Genomic DNA, 21,157 nt, shown 5'->3' with positions numbered 1-21,157 from the left:
AAAGGATATAATTCCTCATTGATAGCATCTGCCAGATCTCGGCCTGCTCAAATATTTAAAATTGTTTGTAACATCACAAATCCAACCCATCTGGCCAAAGATGTGGCTAGTCAAGATATTACAGCAGAGACCTTCCAGAGCCACTTTATAAATAAGATCAATCTGCTCCACGAAGGGCTACCTCACACAGAGGAGACATCGAGGGAACTAGAGGCCTTCAGGCTATCTACTGGTCAACTTCTAGAATATTTTGTGCCATTAGAAATGGAAGACCTGGAAAAGATTCTAGCTGCAGCAAGACCAACCACCTGCTCCCTCGATCCTTGCCCCTCTCGGTTGGTTAAGGAGTGCTGGGAGGGACTACGAGATCCCTTAAGGAGCATCATCAACAGCTCCTTGGAGCAAGGAATTTTTCCAGATTGCCTAAAAGAAGCAGTGGTCCACCCTCTCTTGAAAAAAACCAAGCCTAGACGCCGCCATACCTAGTAACTATCGCCCAGTTTCAAACCTTCCATTTTGGGGCAAAGTGATTGAACGGACAGTGGCGGGGCAGCTACAGCAATTCTTAGATGAGACTGCGGGTTTGGACCCCTTTCAATCAGGCTTTTGTTTAGGTCATGGGACAGAGACTGTCTTGGTAGCTATTACTGATGAAATTCATCGTCAGTTAGACTGAAGTGGATCAGCGCTATTGGTACTCTTGGACCTCACCGTTGCATTCAACACCATGGACCATGACTTGCTGATTCATCGATTGGCTATGTCTGGTGTATGAGGTTTAGCCCTGAAATGGTTCAATTCATTCCTCCGGGACCGGAGACAGAGGGTGGAGTGGTTAGGCCAAAGCTCTGAGAGATCCTGCCTTTGCTGTGGAGTTCCCCAGGGTGCTATCCTCTCAGCCCTGTTATTTAACATCTACGTCCGGCCACTTGCTGGACTGGTGCGCAGCTTTGGCATAGAGTGCTACCAGTATGCAGATGATACCCAGATACTCTTGCGTCTCGAACCTGGGACAACTGTGATTCCTGAGAACTTTGGCTGTGTTTGGAAGCAGTGATGAGTTGGCTGCGAGTGAGCAGACTAAAAATGAATCCTGCAAAAACTGAGATACTCTGGCCCAGCCAGCCACCAGAATTAATCCAGTCTCTGCCTGATTTCGATGGGGAAGTTCTGGTTCCATCTGCCACTGTTAAAAGCCTTGGGGTTGTGTTGGACTCATCGCTGACGATGGAGGCCCAGATCACTGCCATAAGTACGCAGCCCTTTTTCATCTTTGCCAGGCAAGGAAATTGGCATCCTACCTTTCGGTAGAAGCATTGGCAACAGTAATCCACGCAACAGTCACCACGAGGTTGGACTATTGCAATGCCTTATATGCCAGCCTTCCGGAGTCAACAACCCAGAAGATTTGGATGGTCCAAAATGCAGCGGCCAGGTTGCTAGCGGGATCATCATCTATCACACCGATTCTGCAACAACTGCATTGGCTACCAATAGAACATCGGATCTCTTACAAGATACTGATCCTGACATTTAGAGCTCAAAATTGGCCAAGGGTCTTTATATCTTAGGGACCGCCTCATTCCTTTTCTCCATCAGTGGTCACCTCGATCCACCCAGGAAAATCTCCTATACATACCAGGTAGGCCTGGGTAACAACGGAAAAATTTATTTCTAAAATCGATTCGTTTTTTTGGGGTTTTTTGCGTTTTGATATTTAAAAGAATTCCGAAATTTTCCTTAAAAAAAGTTCGATATTTACAAAATTTCGTAAATGGTAAAAAAAATTACAAAACAATAACGAAACAATAACAAATCGATTCGTTAATGGCGGCCGCGATCGCGCAATACGCTAAAAAAACTTCTGAAGCTTCCCTCTCCCTCTGTTGTTGACTGTTGGTGTGATATTATAATTTTTTTTCACTAATTAAACAAAAAACAACTATAAAACTTGCCCCAGACATGCGGAAATAATAACGAAACGACCTCAAACCAATAATGAAACGAATACATAACGAAATACAAAGCATTTATGAAACGAATTGAAAAATTCGTTTCGTTTTTACGTTGCTCCAGAATGGTTCGTTATTGCTTCGTTAACAAAAGAATAACGAATTTTTAACGAATTACGAATTAACGAAACGAAACCGCCCAGCCCTAATACCAGGCCCTAGGGAGGTACACCTGGAAGCTACAAGGCATAGAGCTTTTTCAACCTATGCTCCAATTCTGTGGAACTCATTGCCTCCATACATAAGAGCAATGTCAGAGTTGCGACCTTTTGTAAAGGCACTCAAGACTTGGCTGTTTGGTTGTGCATTTAAGTAATCGGATCTAATTTGCCAAATAGTCACTGTTGAATGTTTTTATGTTGAATGTTTTTATATTGTGTAACTGCTATTTTAGATTGTAAGTCATTCAGAGCACCTTGGTGGAGAGCGACTAATTAAGAAATGAAGTGAGGTGAAGTGAAGTGAACTTCTTGCAAGCAAATGTGGGCAAGGGATTGGCAATACTATTATTAGGTGGATCTGTAATTGGTTAAATGGCCAATTTGATTTTCTTTTTCTAAAAATTATATTTATTATAACTTTTTTCAAAATAACATAAAAAGAGGGGGAACATATTGGTGTAAAGGAACGTAGGAAATATAGGCGGAAAGTGGGTAAAGGAAAGTAAAGGGGAGTGGGTACGGGAGAGTAGGAGGGGCTGTGACTAATTTGATTTTCAACTGGAGAATTTTTCACATTTGCTAGGCTGGGCGTACACTGTTTGCATTACATGCTCTGAGATTGAGAGATTGATGCTTAGTATATAATGCTTAATTGCAAGATCAGGAAATATCCCTAGGTCTTAGGGTTTGACTTTGAAATCTCAGGGTGAGCTTATTAAATCTGTGAGCTCTATTACAACAGAAAACTGAGTGAGATTTGTCTAGGAATTGATTGAAAGAAAGTAAAAATGCACATATCTTGAAAGAAAACGTATCTAGAAATGAATATTCCGAGATGTATTTAAAATATATATTTTAGTATAGTTTTTTTTTAATGTAGCTTCACGTAGAAATTCCTGCCAAGAATTCACCAGCGGCTGGGAGAGTTCTTGTCTCTGGGATCAGAACAAAACTTGGAGTACAATGGCTCACACATTTTATGCAGTAGTTTAGATATACAATTTGGGGAAAAAAATCTGTGTAAAAGGACTCTTTCGGCAAGTAACAATTGAAGAACCTCTGCTGATCAGAATTGGCATTTTGGGTATATGTGCCCTCAGGACACTTGTCAACTTATGGTAACCCTGTGAATGGGGATTTTTGGCAAGAAATACTCAGAAGTCGTTTTCTATTGCTGTCCTTGGAAATATTGCTTACAGCGCCCAGTCTTTCTTGGAAGTGAACTAGAAATACAAAGTATCTGAACTGCTTTAACTCCTATGCACTGCTTCCAGTCCTATGCACAGGAACAGTGACTATGAATGCAAGCACAGTCTGGCAGCTGCACAGCCCTTTTAGGTTAACAAGGCACAGCAAAAAGACTGATGCTATGAACTTAAAAACTGGTGTTGTTTGAAAGGACATTTTTACACAGGAATTAGGGACTAATAACTAATTAATAGGCTTGGGTGGTTTCGTTCGTTAATTTCGTAATTCGTTATTAATTCGTATTTAAATTAGCTTACGATCCAATATTGAGCCATGCAGGAATAGTGTGAGGAGTAAATTAGATTTGAAACAATTTTTTCAATTTATTTCGTAATTATTTCGTTATTATTTCGAAACGAGTTTAGAAACAATTTTTTCCGTTGTTACCCAAGCCTACTAATTAAGGATCCAGCTGCATTCCCACTCCTCAGATATCTCTATATTAGAGCCCCCATATATGTGGGTTTGACTCTGTAGATTTATTTCTGGGTTTGATTAAAATCCACAATTAAAATCAATAAAACTTCTTTAAGAATTTTTAAATCTTCCTCTGCGACTCCACACGAGCCTTCTGCCAAAAGGTGATTTGAGAGTCACACTAGAGGACCTAGAATATCCTAGTGAGAACACCTTTCTAGAAATCTCCAGGTCTTCCAGTGAGATATCGTCATTTTTTGTCTGATGTTGACCATAAAGTTATACTGGAGGACCTAGAGATTCCTACAGAGATGTTCTCTTAGGTGAAATAAATTAGAATCATAGAATCATAGAATCAAAGAGTTGGAAGAGACCTCATGGGCCATCCAGTCCAACCCCCTGCCAAGAAGCAGGAATATTGCATTCAAATCACCCCTGACAGATGGCCATCCAGCCTCTGTTTAAAAGCTTCCAAAGAAGGAGCCTCCACCACACTCCGGGGCAGAGAGTTCCACTGCTGAATGGCTCTCACAGTCAGGAAGTTCTTCCTCATGTTCAGATGGAATCTCCTTTCTTGTAGTTTGAAGCCATTGTTCCGTGTCCTAGTCTCCAGGGAAGCAGAAAACAAGCTTGCTCCCTCCTCCTCCCTGTGGCTTCCTCTCACATATTTATACATGGCTATCATATCTCCTTAAGGAGCTGGGCATGTTTAGCCTGAAGAAGAGAACAAGCCTTCTCTTCTTCAGGCTAAACATGCCCAGCTCCTTAAGCCGCTCCTCATAGGGCTTGTTCTCCAGACCCTTGATCATTTTAGTCACCCTCCTCTGGACACATTCCAGCTTGTCAATATCTCTCTTGTCAATATCTCTCTTGAATTGTGGTGCCCAGAATTGGACACAATATTCCAGATGTGGTCTAAAAATGAATTTTTCCATTTTCACTGGAGTCTTGTGTTCCTAATGAATGTGGATAACTGTATAAGCCATTGTGGCCTTTCCTTGAGTATTCCTTTCTCCCAGGCTGAACTTATACTAGAGGATTTTTTTTTTTTTTGAATCCCTTGTCTGGCTTACATAACCACCATTTTCCATGTGATTAGCTGGTTCTAATGAAAATCAAAGTACATCTTGAAAGGCTAAAGTCCACCATCCCTGATGTAATATGTAGAATTTAGATATCAAAAAAATTATTATAAATCCTAGATATACAAAGCATTGACAATAAGGAGGCAGTAAGTGTCAAGTAACAAAGAATGATGAAAGACATTTCAGAGGAATCCACTGTAGATACATTTGCACCCACTCACAATACATGTAGGCAGGCATGTAGCCGGGGGGGGGGGGGGATTGAGGGGCTTCAGCCTCCCCCCGAAATTCTCATGGTGGTTCGCAAAAAGGCCTTACTGGTGCATTATTTAAACTGTTATGTTTATTCATATCATGATCTGATCACCATGCTCAATATATCCCATATGCATGGGGGTATTGGGGTAATGATACAAAAGGTTTGCTAGGCTAGACCCTCTTTCACTCAGACTCAGCCCCCCCCCCGAAACTCAGCCCCCCCCAGAACCCCCCCTGAAAAAAAATTAGCCCCCCCTCCCCACCCCCCGAAACGAAATCCTGTCTACGGGCCTGCATGTAGGGTAGATAAATAGTGTCCATTTCCACTTTAAGATATGTCAATGAAGTGTTCAGTTCTTCATTGTTGAGTCTTCATATAGAGAAGAGAAAGGGTCTGTTGTTTCCAATGCTACATCCTGTTTTCCAAGAATCCAGTGTTCAAATCAGTTATTTCAGACTCTTCACACTGACATGTATGGAGAAGGAGTGTGGGGAATCCTGTGCTGCAAGACTTTAATGGGCATATTTATCCTAGTCTTTAATGGAGAAATTTCACTGAAGTGTGTCCAGTTCAAGGAGCTATTCAACTGGGTTTCGTGTTTTCCTCTATCTAGCAAATGTAAAGCCTGAGAATGAAGCAGTTATGTAAATGTTTCCAATTGATTGAAAAAGTGGGTCATGTGTTAGCCAAATGCTCCTGGCTCTAAGATTTATCAGCGTTATTAAATTATACATGCTTCATGCTTCAGTGTGCAGGGAAGCTACATTAGTCTTTTCTTAATCATACTGGTGAAAAGGTAAGCATTTTGCTTGGAAGCTCAGTGAAAACATGGGACACAGTACCAAAAAAAGGATTTTTCTTTGTATTTGTGTGTCCTTCAACATATGGGCAACTCCCTGCAGATATAGATGTAGACAAAAGCCAAATACATTTTTCTAGAAACATGCGATATGGAAGTATCCTAATAATAGCTTACATTTTATGCCCTACGTGAGTTAGCTAAAGCTTTTAGACTTCCTATATGTCTTTGTCCTGCTCTTGCTTTTCAAAGAAATCACAAAATGACTTTGTGAATTCATTTGGAGACCCTGGAGGTTCTGCAGTATGCATGCTACTAAACATCTGCTAGGGTCTAAAGAGAGATCACATAATCAAGCATGGGCCCAATGTGAGTTATGGTCAAGCTTAAAGAGATATATTCTGAAATGTGATTACAAGCCAGGAGGTTTTTCTTCGCTGTTTAGGGTTTTTAATTTAGCTACCAAAATGCATTGATCTGCAATGATATAATGTGACACTTATGCAAAACTGCTGGAAATAGTCCCCCCCCCCCCCATTTTCTTCTCAATTCTTCTATATTCCAACTTTTTTGCCACAACTAGAGCACAAGGTAATACTTATTAGCAAAGCACAACTCAAATAGGTCATTTCCACTGAAAACTTACCTGTCAACATACATTTTAGGAACTTCTTTTCATGCTTGGGATCATAGAATTGAAAGGCATTTCTAGTCCAACACCCAGCTCAGTGTAGGCTCATGAGGGAGCTCCAATCTGCCTATTCAGTCTCCGATTAAGCATATTCAGCAAAAGAAAGCCCACCACTGCCAAATTGTTCTCATTGCTCTCTCTCTCTCTCTCTCTCTCTCTCTCTCTCTCTCTATATATATATATATATATATATATAGACATTTAGCTGAAGTCTTTTCCCCTTCATTTTCAAAGCAGTAGGTTCAATGCTGCCTCCTGGAGCTACAGATGGTTCATCTCTTCCATCTTCTGTGTGATAGCCCTTCATATACTTCATAAGACCATTATCATGTCACCTCTTAAATCTTCTCTTCTCCAGGTTGAGCACACATAGCTCTTTCAACATACCTTATAGGACCTGGTTTATAGAATCATAGAATCATAGAGTTGGAAGAGACTTCATGGGCCATCCAGTCCAACCCCCTGCCAAGAAGCAGGAATATTGCATTCAAATCACCCCTGACAGATGGCCATCCAGCCCCTGTTTAAAAGCCTCCAAGGAATATTGCATTCAAAGCACCCCTGAAAGCAGGCCTGTAGCCGGGGGGGGGGGGTAGGGGATCAACCCCCCTCTAAAATTTGTCAGGTTAAAAAAAAACATGGTTTACTCATGAATTTTAACTGGTTAACCAAATCCCCATGCTAAGTCTATGAGACGTAAAACATTAAGAGTCCCTCCAGAACTGCAAGCACTATCTCAAGCAAATATTGACAATTTATTCACACTGTCATTACTTGCAGCAATAGCCGATGTAGTGAAGCAACCAAGTTAGTGGGGGGAGTGTTGAATGCTCTCATTAAGGAGACCAGTCTTGGTGGACGTGGTTGACAGGGGCGGAGCTGCATGCTATTGAAGGCTGCTCTGCCCCCTGCTGTGCTCTTTGTTTCAGCGTGAGCTAGGAGGCAGGTTTCAACCCCCCCTTTTTTTAAACAAAACCCTGAAATTTTCAACTCTCCCCGAAATTTTTTTCTGGCTACGGCCCTGCCTGACAGATGGCCATCTAGCCTCTGTTTAAAAACCTCCAAAGAAGGAGATGCTCCGGGGCAGAGAGTTCCACTGCTGAATGGCTCTCACAGGAAGTTCTTCCTCATGTTCAAATGGAATCTCCTTTCTTGTAGTTTGAAGCCATTGTTCTGCTTCCTAGTCTCCAGGGAAGCAGAAAACAAGCTTGCTCCCTCCTCCCTGTGGCTTCCTCTCACATATTTATACATGGCTATCATATCTCCTCTCAGCCTTCTCTTCTTCAGGCTAAACATGCCCAGCTCCTTAAGTCGCTCCTCATAGGGCTTGTTCTCCAGACCCTTGATCATTTTAGTCTCCCTCCTCTGGACACATTCCAGCTTGTCAATATCTCTCTTGAATTGTGGTGCCCAGAATTGGACACAATATTCCAGGTGTGGTCTAACCAAAGCGGAATAGAGGGGTAGCATTACTTCCCTAGATCTAGACACTATGCTCCTATTGATGCAGGCCAAAATCCCATTGGCTTTTTTTGCTGCCACATCACATTGTTGGCTCATGTTTAACTTGTTGTCCACGAGGACTCCAAGATCTTTTTCACACGTACTGCTCTCAAGCCAGGCATGTCTCCCATTTTGTATCTTTGCATTTTGTTTTTTCTGCCTAAGTGGAGTATCTTGCATTTGTTGAACTTCATTTTGCTAGTTTGGGCCCATCTCTCTAATCTGTCAAGATCATTAATCTCAATATTCTACCTATATTGAGATTATTGTTGTGATTAATTTGCCATATTGTTGCCAGTTTATTGCCTGGACTTAATTTCTTCTTTCTTTTCCCCACACTCTTATTGTTCTTTTAAATAGTTCCTTACATTCTGCTTCCTCTCTCCTACGCCATTCCTTATTTTCTTCACATTTGCCCGTTTTTCTATTATACTGTATTTCTAACAATCTTTGAATTTGAAATGCATCATGATATGCTTCTAAACTTGGTATTCCCAGGTCTCCTTCTTTTGCTTTTGCATTTAACCATTTATCTCTTATTCTGGGCCTTCCCCACCCCCACCCCACCCTCCACTTTCCATTTTTTTAATTTTTCTATTCCATATCTTTTACATCCCAATTTCTACTGTATTTGGTAGATATAGCAATTTCCGTATTACAAACATTTTAAGGTCCTTATTTTATCCACTCTTGTTAATGTTTTTCCTTCCCATTTCTTGAATTGTTTCTTTATTACTTTCCATATTTTCTTATAATTTCCCTTAGTTATACTCTTCAGGTTTTTATATACCCATACTCCTAAATATTTTAGCTTCTTTAAGCCTAATCTCAATCCTGAGATTTTCCTAATCTCCAATTGTTCCTTTGGAGTATCACTGACATATTGATATTAATAATCCCGATAATTTCTTAAATTCCTCCCATTTTTCATCATATAGTTCACCTGAGATAATGGTTGACTAGTATCATCTGCAAAAAGATTCAGTTTTATTTCTTTCTCTTCTATATTGTAACCTGTCCAGTTATGACTATCTCTGATACTACTCGCTAATATTTCTATAACTATTACAAATATTTTCAGGGATAGTGGACAACCTTGTTTTGTACCAATTAAGATTGGGATTTCTCCTGTTCTTCCATTGTTCACCCTTATTCTTGCTTTACAATTATTATATGATTTTCGCAGTGTTTTACAAAAGTTTTATCTCATATTCAATTGCTGACATAATCTTAACAAGAATGTATGATTAACTTTATCAAAAGTTTATGGATATTCAATTTAAGAATTGTATTTGTATTTGCATAATCCATTGCAATTACCACATTTTAATGGGTCCCCGATTCGTCTTCCCTTCACAAATCCATATTGATCATTATTTTTGGCATTATTGCTTCCAATCTATTCTCCAGAACCTTAGTAAATATTTTGTAGTCCTGATTACATAGACTAATGGGTCTTTATTACCATACCAAAAAAAATGGAGAGATTTAACACAGCCTGGGTTGTAATTTCTGATAACTTTCATGTTTGGGAGACTTTTTGCTTGGTGTTTATTTCATTAAAAAAATCTGCTCAATGTGGTACCAATTTCCCCATATATGCTTTATAATATTCCTCTGAAAACCCACCTGGCCCTGGTGATCTGGCCCCCTTTAACCCCTTTATTACCCTTAATATTTCGTCTTGTGTTATTGGTTGATTTAGTAACTCTCTGTCTTCCTCTGTAAGTTTTTCTTTAATATTTAAATTCCTGTGCACTACCCTTTCCTCATATATCTCTTTATAATATTTTGTCATTATCTCCCTAATCTTATTTTGCTCCTTTTCTTCCCTCCCATTTTTGTCTTTTAATCTCTTCGTCCTCCCCCCCCCCTTTTTTTCGGGTAATATGCCATTCTCTTTATTGATTTTATATTCCAACTCTGGAAGTTACTTTTTACATATAGGTACTTATTTATTATATTTCTTTTTTTGAAAGTGTCTAATTGTTTTCTTTTCCCTTTTAACTCTCTCCAAACCCTTCTATCCCTCATTTTTTATGTGTGTCCTGCAGGATTTCTATTTCTCTTATTGTCTTATCTTTTTCATTTCTCCATCTCCTTCTAAGATTTACCCCTAAACTTACTGTATACAGCAGGGGTCCTCAAACTTTTTGAACAGAGGGCCGGGTCACAGTCCCTCAAACTGTTGGAGGGCCGGATTATAATTTGAAAAAAACATGAATGAATTCCTATGCATGCTGCACATATCTTATTTGTAATGCAAAAACACTTTAAATAATACAATAATTAAAATGAAGAACAATTTAAACAAATATAAACTTAGCAGTTTATAATAAATATAAACCTAGCAGTTTGAAAACATGCAAATGTGAGTAGATCAATAGATACCGCTCCGGCGGGAAGGTAATGGTGCTCCATGCAGTCATGCCGGCCATATGACCTTGGAGGTGACTAGGGACAACACTGGCTCTTCTGCTTATAAATGGAGATGAGCACCATCCCCCAGTCAGACATGACTGGAATTAAGGTCAGGGGACAACATTTGGGCCCACGGAGACGGCCAGCAAAGTGGGCCCAAGCCCCTTTGCTGACTACCTCCCTCCCATTCCCCAGCCTCCTGGATGCAGCGACACAGCATCCAGGAGGCTGGGGAAAGGAGCTGGGCCCACAGAGACGGCCAGCAAAGCGGCCCAAGCCCCTTTGCTGGCCGCCTCGCTCCTGTTCCCCAGCCTCCTGGATGCAGCGAGGCAGCATCCAGGAGGCTGGGGAAAGGAGCTGGGCCCACGGAATCGGCCGGCTTTGCCCGCCGCCTCCCCCCCTTCACCCGCCGCCTCCCTCCCCCTTCGCCCTCCTCTCACCCTCCCCGCGGGCCGAATAAATGCCCTCTGGGGGCCGGATCCAGCCCGCGGGCCGTAGTTTGGGGGACCCCTGGTATACAGTGTCCTCTTACTACAGCTTTATTTATTTATTTATTTATTTATTTCTATACTGCTTTTTTCAGCCCTTAGGCGACTCAAAGCAGTTTACACAACAATGCAAAATATCACAAAACAGTATAATGCAATTAAAACAGATTATAACATCAACAATTAACAACAGTATAACTATCATAATACTTCAACAATAAAATCAGAATCCACTCTCATTATCCATTGTTCCATATTCCTATGTTCAATTTCACTGTTTAGTCAAACGCTTGTTCGAATAGCCAGGTCTTCACCTTCCTCCGAAACGCCAACAGCAAGGGGGCCGATCTGATGTCTGCAGTTAGGGCATTCCACAGCCGAGGGGCCACCACTGAGAAGGCCTTGTCTCTCGTCCCCGCCAGGCACGCCTGCGATGCTTTACTTGCATCCCATATTATATCTTTAGCAAATTGTCCTCTGTCATCAGTCTCAAAATACCTGTTTATTTCTTTCTTAATCATTTCATATTCTTTCTCTCTACTATTCAAAATTGTATTATATCTCCAGGCTCTTTCTTTTATCTCTAATTTTAATTTCATGCTTAATGGTGCATCATTTGACAGATATATTGGAAAAGTTTTTGCCTCTAGAACCAGTGACTTGTTTGTATTTTCTCCCAGTACATAATCGATTTTGCTATATGTATTGTGTCTTCCTGAGTAATATGTCCCTCTATTATACTCGGATTCTCCTTCCAATAAATCATTCATGTTATATTTCCTTATGTTTAACTACTAGTGACTCATTGTTCTGGGAGTGAGTGATAGCTTCCTGTTTACCCTCTATAAGCCAGGACCTGAGCTCAAGTGGCAGTTGAGTTCCCACAGAAGTTGAGGAAGCAAGAAGCCATCTTGTTCCCTTCTGTTTCAGGTAAGCCTTGTTTTAGAGTCCACTAGGAATCTGAGTGAGTGAACTCACACCCTCACTAACCCACACCTTTACCCCTGCTTACAGAAAACAACATAAAACACACACTAAAGTGGAGGTAATTAGCAGTCTGCAGATGGAACAAACACAAAATCTTCTTGTCTCATGCACAAGCTGTGGCATGTTCAGCTTTTTCATGCAACAATTACTCAATTACATCTGCCCCAAGTGTAAACAGATCACTCACATGGAACAGAGGATCCAACAACTCGAGGACCGCATTAAGAACAATTTGAACTTTTCGTCCCCATCCTAGTGTCATTGTTTACCTGCATAGATAAATATGGACAGATACCAAAGGACTGGGGGCTGGCAATTATTGTCCCCATAAATAAAAAGAAAGGGAAGCAGAATGACCTGCAAACTATAGACCCATTCGCCTCCACAACACCATCAGCAAAATATATGCAAGGCACCTTCAATAGAAACTGCTGGACTGGGTGGAACAAGAGAACATACTTGCAGAGGAGCAAGCCGGCTTCAGGGAAGGATGATCCACCATCAACCAATGTATAGTATTGCAACATCTCATAGAAAAATACTCCTCCCACAGGCCATCCTCCCTCTATGCTGCGTTTATAGATTTCAGAGCAGCTTTTGATTCCATCTCCTGGGAAAAGCTTGGGTCCACCTCAATAGATAGACGATTTCTACAACTATTATGTACACTCCATGAAGGAACTACTCTGAAAGTAAGATGCAGTCCCCAGGGCCAACTTACCAAATGAGTCAAAACTGAGAAAGGCATCAAACAAGGGTGCATTTTGGCCCCACTACTATTCAACTTCTATATTAACTCTATGGTGGAACACCTAGACAATGTGGACTTCCATCTAGCAGGAAGGCATCTATCCACGCTGCTTTATGCTGATGATGCAGTTCTTCTATCTAGAACTCAAGTTGGACTGAAAAGAGACCTGAGAGCATTAACAAATTACTGCCAGGCAGAACAGCTGCATCTCACCTTTCAGACAACTAAAATTATGATGTTTGCTAAATGAACCAAGAAGCACAACTGGAGAATAGATGGAAACAAAATAGAGCAGGTCTTGGGTTTTAAATACCTGGGAGTAACCCTCCATAGCACTAACAGCAGAAAAGCCCACCAAGAGTATGCAGCAGAGACAGCACAAAAGAGTTCATCCACTATTTTAAGATATCTCAGGATGAGATGAGATCATTTTATATTGGCGGCACTTAAACCTTTTGAAGCAAAATGCTGTATGGAGCCCAACTTGGACCCTTCCCAAATTATGCCCCACTAGAGCGTGTCCAATCAAAATGCCTAAGAGCAGCTCTAAAGGCTCCCAGATGAGTCTCTAACACCACCCTGCGACTGGAGACAGGCTTTGAGGAAGTGGAAGCGAGAATATGGATATTCCCAATCATTAGCTACACCTATCCTTCTCCCCATGTGGTCTTGCCCCGCTAACCATGAGGGACGACTTCCAGGCCATATGGATTAAAACAGTGGAAGCAAAGATTGCAACTCTAGGTTTCTCCCTAGGACAATTGTTAAATATGAGATGGGACCAAGCCAAGGATCTCATTAAGCAACGGATCCTGGACATAGAGCGCCAATCTGACCTAGCCAGTTCCCCAGCCTTTATTGTTAGGAAAGCCACTAGATACCTCACTGCCCCCATGGCAACAGACCTGGAGGTGCCCAAACACCAAAGGGCTTTTACCCTGGCAGGATGCCATGCCCTCCCATCAGCTGTATTGGAGGGGAGGTATTGGAAGACCCCCTTCAAGCAGAGACCATGCCCCTGTGAGTCCAGACATGAAGAAACAAGGGAGCACGTGCTTCTTCAATGCATGTTCTATAGAGACCTTAGAAGTAATCTCATTACACCATGGATTCTAAAATATCCAGGGCACAGTGAAAAATATTATTCCACTCTGCTGCTTTCGGATTCTAACACTACAATAACTTACAGTGTTGCTAAATTCTGTGCTGCTGCATTTAAAATCAGACAGAAGATGATTGACCCCACAAGGCAACACTCTGTTTGGAATATAGTTAGAGCAACATGTTACAGCTTGAAATGCTACTAGACTCGCAATGTATCCCTCCCTTCCCCTTTAGCGCCCCCCCCCCCAGTGTTTTTGACCCCTCCTATCAATCTCTCTCTCCCCCCCTCACTTCCATACCTGTTACAATATCCTGTGTTTTAAAATGTGATTTTAAACTGTCTTCTAATCTATTTTTAAATAACTGCTTCATAGGGGAGTTGTCCTTTTCCTCCCAGGGCGCTTGTGCCCCACTTTGTGCTGGTCAGTGACCGTAATAAAGTTTTGTACTTGTACTATTTCTTTACAGAGTGAATACCAGAGATGGAGGGTGATCACAAAGAAGGCAATTTCTCTCATTCTTACAGGTTGAACACTACCAAGGATGTTTGTTGCCTACATGTTTGTGTGCTTATTTTCAAACATGCACATTTTTACAAACAATGGCCAGTTCTTGGAGTCACCTACTTAGGTATTTAACAATCTTAGTTAAGCTAATTAGTATCTCTTTCATTCTTATCAGGAAGCAAGCACTGCAAGCAATACAACTCTGTTTCTTGTTGACTGAGAAGCAGCTGACTGATATTTCCTATCACAAGGGTTTTCAATGGATTTGCCTTCCTCTGAGACAAAGGATCTCATCACATTAGCTGTGGGATTTGCCACACATTATGGCGAATCCATATGATTCTGGCATTGGCAACCCGTCATCCCGCACCCTACATTGTCTGACTTTCCCCTGGCCCCATCCCATGGAAAACAAGGAGGCGATAGGACCTCTTCGAGGAGAAGATGGGGCAATGCTGACAGGGGATAGGGAAAAGGCAGAACTACTTAATGCCTTCTTTGCCTCGGTCTTCTCACAAAAAGAGAGTCTTCAACCTCAGCAAGATGGAGTGGATGAGGGATTAGAGGACATCCAACCCCAAATTGGGAAAGAAGTCGTCCAGGAATACCTGGCCGCTCTTAATGAGTTCAAGTCCCCAGGGCCAGATCAACTACACCCAAGAGTATTGAAGGAACTAGCGGAAGTCATTTCGGAACCATTGGCAACCATCTTTGAGAATTCTTGGAGAACGGGAGAAGTTCCAGCAGATTGGAGGAGGGCCAATGTGGTCCCAATCTTCAAGAAGGGAAAAAAGGACGACCCAAACAACTACCGTCCGGTCAGCCTCACATCGATACCGGGCAAGATTCTGGAAAAGATTGTTAAGGAAGCGGTCTGCAAACACTTAGAAACAAATGCAGTCATCGCTAATAGTCAACATGGATTTATCAAAAACAAGTCATGCCAGACTAATCTGATCTCTTTCTTCGATAGAGCTACAAGCTGGGTAGATGCGGGGAATGCCGTGGATGTAGCGTACCTGGATTTCAGTAAGGCCTTCGACAAGGTCCCCCATGACCTTCTGGCAAGGAAACTAGGCCAATGTGGGCTAGGCAAAACTACGGTGAGGTGGATCTGTAATTGGTTAAGTGGATGAACACAGAGAGTGCTCACTAATGCTTCCTCTTCATCTTGGAAAGAAGTGACGAGCGGAGTGCCGCAGGGTTCCGTCCTGGGCCCGGTCCTGTTCAACATCTTTATTAATGACTTAGATGAAGGGCTAGAAGGCATGATCATCAAGTTTGCAGATGACACCAAATTGGGAGGGATAGCCAATACTCCAGAGGACAGGAGCAGAATTCAAAACGATCTTGACAGATTAGAGAGATGGGCCAAAACTAACAAAATGAAGTTCAACAGTGACAAATGCAACATACTCCACTTTGGCAGAAAAAATGAAATGCAAAGATACAGAATGGGGGACGCCTGGCTCGAGAGCAGTACGTGTGAAAAAGATCTTGGAGTCCTCGTGGACAACAAGTTAAACATGAGCCAACAATGTGATGTGGCGGCAAAAAAAGCCAATGGGATTTTGGCCTGCATCAATAGGAGCATAGTGTCTAGATCTAAGGAAGTAATGCTACCCCTCTATTCTGCTTTGGTTAGACCACATCTGGAATACTGTGTCCAATTCTGGGCACCACAATTCAAGAGAGATATTGACAAGCTGGAATGTGTCCAGAGGAGGGCGACTAAAATGATCAAGGGTCTGGAGAACAAGCCCTATGAGGAGCGGCTTAGGGAACTGGGCATGTTTAGCCTGAAGAAGAGAAGGCTGAGAGGAGATATGATAGCCATGTATAAATATGTGAGAGGAAGCCACAGGGAGGAGGGAGCAAGCTTGTTTTCTGCTTCCTTGAAGACTAGGACGCGGAACAATGGCTTCAAACTACAAGAGAGGAGATTCCATCTGAACATTAGGAAGAACTTCCTGACTGTGAGAGCCGTTCAGCAGTGGAACTCTCTGCCCCGGAGTGTGGTGGAGGCTCCTTCTTTGGAAGCTTTTAAGCAGAGGCTGGATGGCCATTTGTCAGCGGTGATTTGAATGCAATATTCCTGCTTCTTGGCAGGGGGTTGGACTGGATGGCCCATGAGGTCTCTTCCAACTCTTTGATTCTTTGATTCTATGATTCTCCCTGTATGGAGCTCCAGTTAGTAATCTGGCTGCCGATTTTTGAATCAGTTGAAGCTTCTGCACTATCTTCAAAAGCAGCTCTGCATAGAGAGTGTTGTAGTAGTCTAGGTGGCCTGTGACTAAGGCATGGACTACCAAGGCCAGATTTGGCATCTCAAGGTATGGGTGCATCTGGTGCAAAAGTTTTAATTGTGTGAAGGCACTCCTGGCCACCGCCGAAAGCTGGAGTTCCAGGATCAGCAATGAGTCCAGGATCACTCCCAGACTGTGGACCTGTGTCTTCCAGGGGAGGGTGACCCTATCCACCACAGGGTGTAACCCAACACCCTGATCCACTTTCTGATAGACCAGGAGTACCTCTGTCTTGTCTGAATTTAATTTAAACTTATTAGCTCTCCTCCAGTCCATGACTGATGACGGGCACTGGTTTAGGGGCAGGACAGCATCCTTGACATTCAATGGAAAGGAGTGCTAGAGTTGGGTGTTGTCCACATAAATTTGACACTAAACTCCAAAACTCTGGATGATCTCTCCCAGTGGTTTCATGTAAATGTTAGACAGCATGGGGGACAGAATTGAGCCATGAGAACCAGGGAGTCGAACAGGAGTCCTCCAGCATCTGGATCCAAACCCCCAGGAAGAACCAGAGCCACTCCAACACCAGGCTTGAGACCACCCCAGCTAACTTAGGCAGGGAAACTTTTGAGCAGCAGGGTGGACAGTACACCAACAGAATCCCTGTTCTGATAGTTTCCATCAGTGCCTCGAGGCCGTTACTGGATGGCTGCGTGCCAGTAGGTTGAGGGTGAATCCAGCAAAGACAGAGATCCTACGGTTGGGTCGACCGGGCAGTGGGGACATCCAGCTGCCTACCCTGGATGGTGAGGCGCTACGCCCGTCATCATTGGTAAAGAGTCTGGGAGTCCTTTTGGACCCTCTGCTGACAATGGAGGCCCAGGTCTCTGCCATTAGCAGAACCGCCTTCTTTCATCTGCAGCAGGCTAGACGGCAGGCCCCCTACCTGTCCAGGGATGACCTAGCTACGGCGATCCAGGCCACGGCCATCTCAAGACTGGACTACTGTAATGCCCTCTACATTGGCCTTCCTCTGTCTGTGATCCGGAAGCTCAAGTTGGTACAAAATGCAGCTGCTCGGCTTCTTGCGGGAATTCCGATGAGATGCCACATAACGCCAATCTTACTACAGCTGCATTGGTTACCAATTGAGCACCGGATCACTTTCAAAGTGATGGTACTCACCTTTAAGGCCTTGCATGGTCTGGGGCCGATGTATCTGAGGGACCGCCTCACCCCCTACCAACCCCAGAGATCCCTCCGTTCTGAGGACCAAGATCTATTGGAAATAGAAGGAACCTAAAAACTTGGCTGTTCCGATGTGCTTTTGCAGATTAGGAATCCCCATCCCAAGTCCTAGAAGCACTTTAGCACAACCAATGTTGCTGCACACCGCACTTTTAATCCTACGTTCCTCCTGCCATCTCAGCACTTTTAACCCTTTACCCCATTGCGCCGGCCGAACCAGTTTCAATAGTGTCTTGATGTATTGATGTATTGTCATTGTTGTTATTTTGCTTAATTGTTTTGATTTGCTTTGTTTATTGTTGTGTTATGTTTTCTATTGTATTGTGTTTTGAGGCTTCGGCCCATGTAAGCCGCATCGAGTCCTTCGGGAGATGCTAGTGGGGTACAAATAAAGTTAATAATAATAATAATAATAATAATAATAATAATAATAATTCCCAATGTCAAGACCTTGCGTCTAACAGCAACCAGACGCAGAGCCTTCACAGCAGCGGCACCATCACTCTGGAATACTCTGCCCCCTCAAGTCCATGCCTTGTGGGACTTACCAGCTTTCCTCAGGGCATGTAAGACATACCTGTTTCGACAGGCTTTTAATGCTGTTTTTAAATTGTTTTAAATTTCTTTTAAATTTTGTTAGATTTTAGCTATTCTTGTAAGCCGCTCCGAACCCCAGGGGAGTGGCGGCATATAAGTTCAAATAATAAATAAATAGATAAATAACTAAATAAATAAATAAGTTATTGTAAAGTCATTCATGATGGCCTGAGGCCTTCTACGGAGGTGAGAAGACCGGTATATAAAAGTTCTAAATAAATAATAAATAATAATAAGTTTGAACAAATGCCTGCAAGCATTCCAAGTTGGGACATAAAAGGTTAAACTCCCTAACCATCTTGTCTACTGAGTGTGAACTGGCAAAAAAGTAAATTGGTGTGTGTATGTGGAAGGGCAGCAATTTAGCAATTAAAAGGATAAAACTACAAAATTAGTTGACCTAAAGTTTGCACCCTCATTAGTTCAAGTTTAAAAATCCAAGGATAATTTATGAATGACCCAAACATTATAAAATAATGTGTATAGGATTTATAGGCTGGATTTTATTATACAGATTCAGTAAAGGAGATCCCTTTGGATAAACATTTCAGGCCCCATGGAACTGTAATATGGAGGGAAGGATCATGGTGCTAATCGTCTTACAGGTTGAACACTACCAAGGATGTTTGGTGCCTACATGTTTGTGTGCTTTTTTTCAAACATGCACATTTTTACAAACAATGGCCAGTTCTTGGAGTCACCTACTTAGGTATTTAACAATCTTAGTTAAGCTAATTAGTATCTCTTTCATTCTTATCAGGAAGCAAGCACTGCAAGCAATACAACTCTGTTTCTTGTTGACTGAGAAGCAGCTGATTGATATTTCCTATCACAAGGGTTTTCAATGGATTTGCCTTCCTCTGAGACAAAGGATCTCATCACATTAGATGTGGGATTTGCCACACATTATGGCGAATCCATATGATTCCGGCATTGGCAACCCGTCATCCCGCACTCTGCATTGTCTGACTTTCCCCAGGCCCCATCCCATGGCAGGAAGCATCCACCACCCAGCTTCCTCCAATTGCTGCAAATGCAACTTTGCAAGTCTCCCATGTTGCCACAGTAGCATGCGCTGAATCCTCTCCCCTTTTGCCATGGAACCCCGGCAAAATATATATTTACATTGTGGGATGGGCTCTGTGGCAAAAGGGGAGAGGAGCCGGCATACAACAGGCAAATTAGCCCATATGATGAGATTGTGAGAAAATGTGATCTGTAACATATAAGCAAGAATTTGAATCCTGTCTCCAAAGTCATAGTGACCCACTTTCATAAGACCCACTTTCACGAACAAGCGATTTCAAACCATATCTTGCCTTCACTTTGATTGTTCATTACTCAGATTACTTGCCTTCCATCTAATGGCTCAGGAAAAAATGGGTCAGTTCAGGTAAGGTTTACTACCTAAACACAGACATATAAATACAAATGTAATGTTCGTTTGTGGGATTAACAGAACTCAAAAACCACTGGACGAATAGACACCACATTTGGACACAAGACACCTAACAACCCAATGTATATCCTTCACTCAAAAAATTGATTTTGTCATTTGGGAATTGTAGTTGCTGGGATTTATAGTTAACCTACAATCAAAGAGCATTCTGAACTCCACCAATGATGAAACTGGGCCACAAAGGACTCCCATGACCAACAGAAAACACCAGAAGGGTTTGGTTGGCATTGACCTTGAGTTTGGGAGTTGTAGTTCACCTACATCCAGAGAGCACTGTGGACTCAAACAATGGTGGATCTGGACCAAACTTGGCACGAATATTCCATATACCCAAACATGAACACAGATGGAGTTTGGGGGAAATAGACCCTGACATTTGGGAGTTATAGTTACTGGGATTTATAGTTCACTTACAATCAAAGAGCATTCTGAACCCCACCAACGACAGAATTGGGGGAAACTTCCCACATAGAACCTCCATGACCAACAGAAAATATTATGTTTTCTGGTGGTCTTTGGTGACCCTTCTGACTCACCCAGGGTTCTCGATCCCCAGGTTGAAAAATGCTGCCTCAAGGCCATCCAGTCCTGCACCCTTCACCAGGGCAAGAAAACGTAATCAAAGCCCTCCTGACAAAGAGCCATCTAGCCATAGATATAGAGATATATGATTCACACACACCTATATATGTATATAATAGATATAGTATCATAGATTTGAAAGGAACCTTAAAGAAGGACAATTATGTGTTGCATCTTCCAGAGTGGGCAAACCAGACAATCTCCACATCAACACCGACAAAGAAACAGCAAGAAATTCTGTGTACCCACAAACATAAAGACATGACATATATTAGAAACTAACACTTTCCCATTACTTTATTTTCCAGATCACCAGACTGGGCCACAGCAACGCGTGGCAGGGGACAACTAGTAAATTAATAAATAATAAGAAACGTGAACAGCAGCTTGAACTAAACCAGTGTATATTTATTTCTTTATTTCTTTACTATATTTATACTCTGCTTTTCTCAACCCTGAAGGGGACTCAGAGCGGCTTACAGATTATGGCAAGATTCAATGCCGCATTATACAACAAATAATAAATATATCAAATTATGAATTAATTAATTAAACATATAAACAGATGTTTCTCAAACTCTACTCCTTCA

At 42.2% G+C, this 21,157-nt stretch overlaps 1 protein-coding gene across 18 annotated transcripts in view; it reads right to left on the bottom strand.

Moving 5' to 3' along the window:
* PCBP3 (poly(rC) binding protein 3) overlaps positions 1 to 21,157 on the bottom strand; it is a 153,890-nt gene that overhangs the window by 83,471 nt on the left and 49,262 nt on the right. The window lies entirely within an intron of this gene.

The sequence above is a fragment of the Anolis sagrei genome, chromosome 1 (assembly GCF_037176765.1).
Source record: "Anolis sagrei isolate rAnoSag1 chromosome 1, rAnoSag1.mat, whole genome shotgun sequence".
In the NCBI taxonomy this organism is placed as follows: Eukaryota; Metazoa; Chordata; class Lepidosauria; order Squamata; family Dactyloidae; genus Anolis; species Anolis sagrei.
The sequence above is the reverse complement of the archived record's forward strand: the minus strand, read 5'-3'. Positions and strand labels throughout refer to the sequence as shown.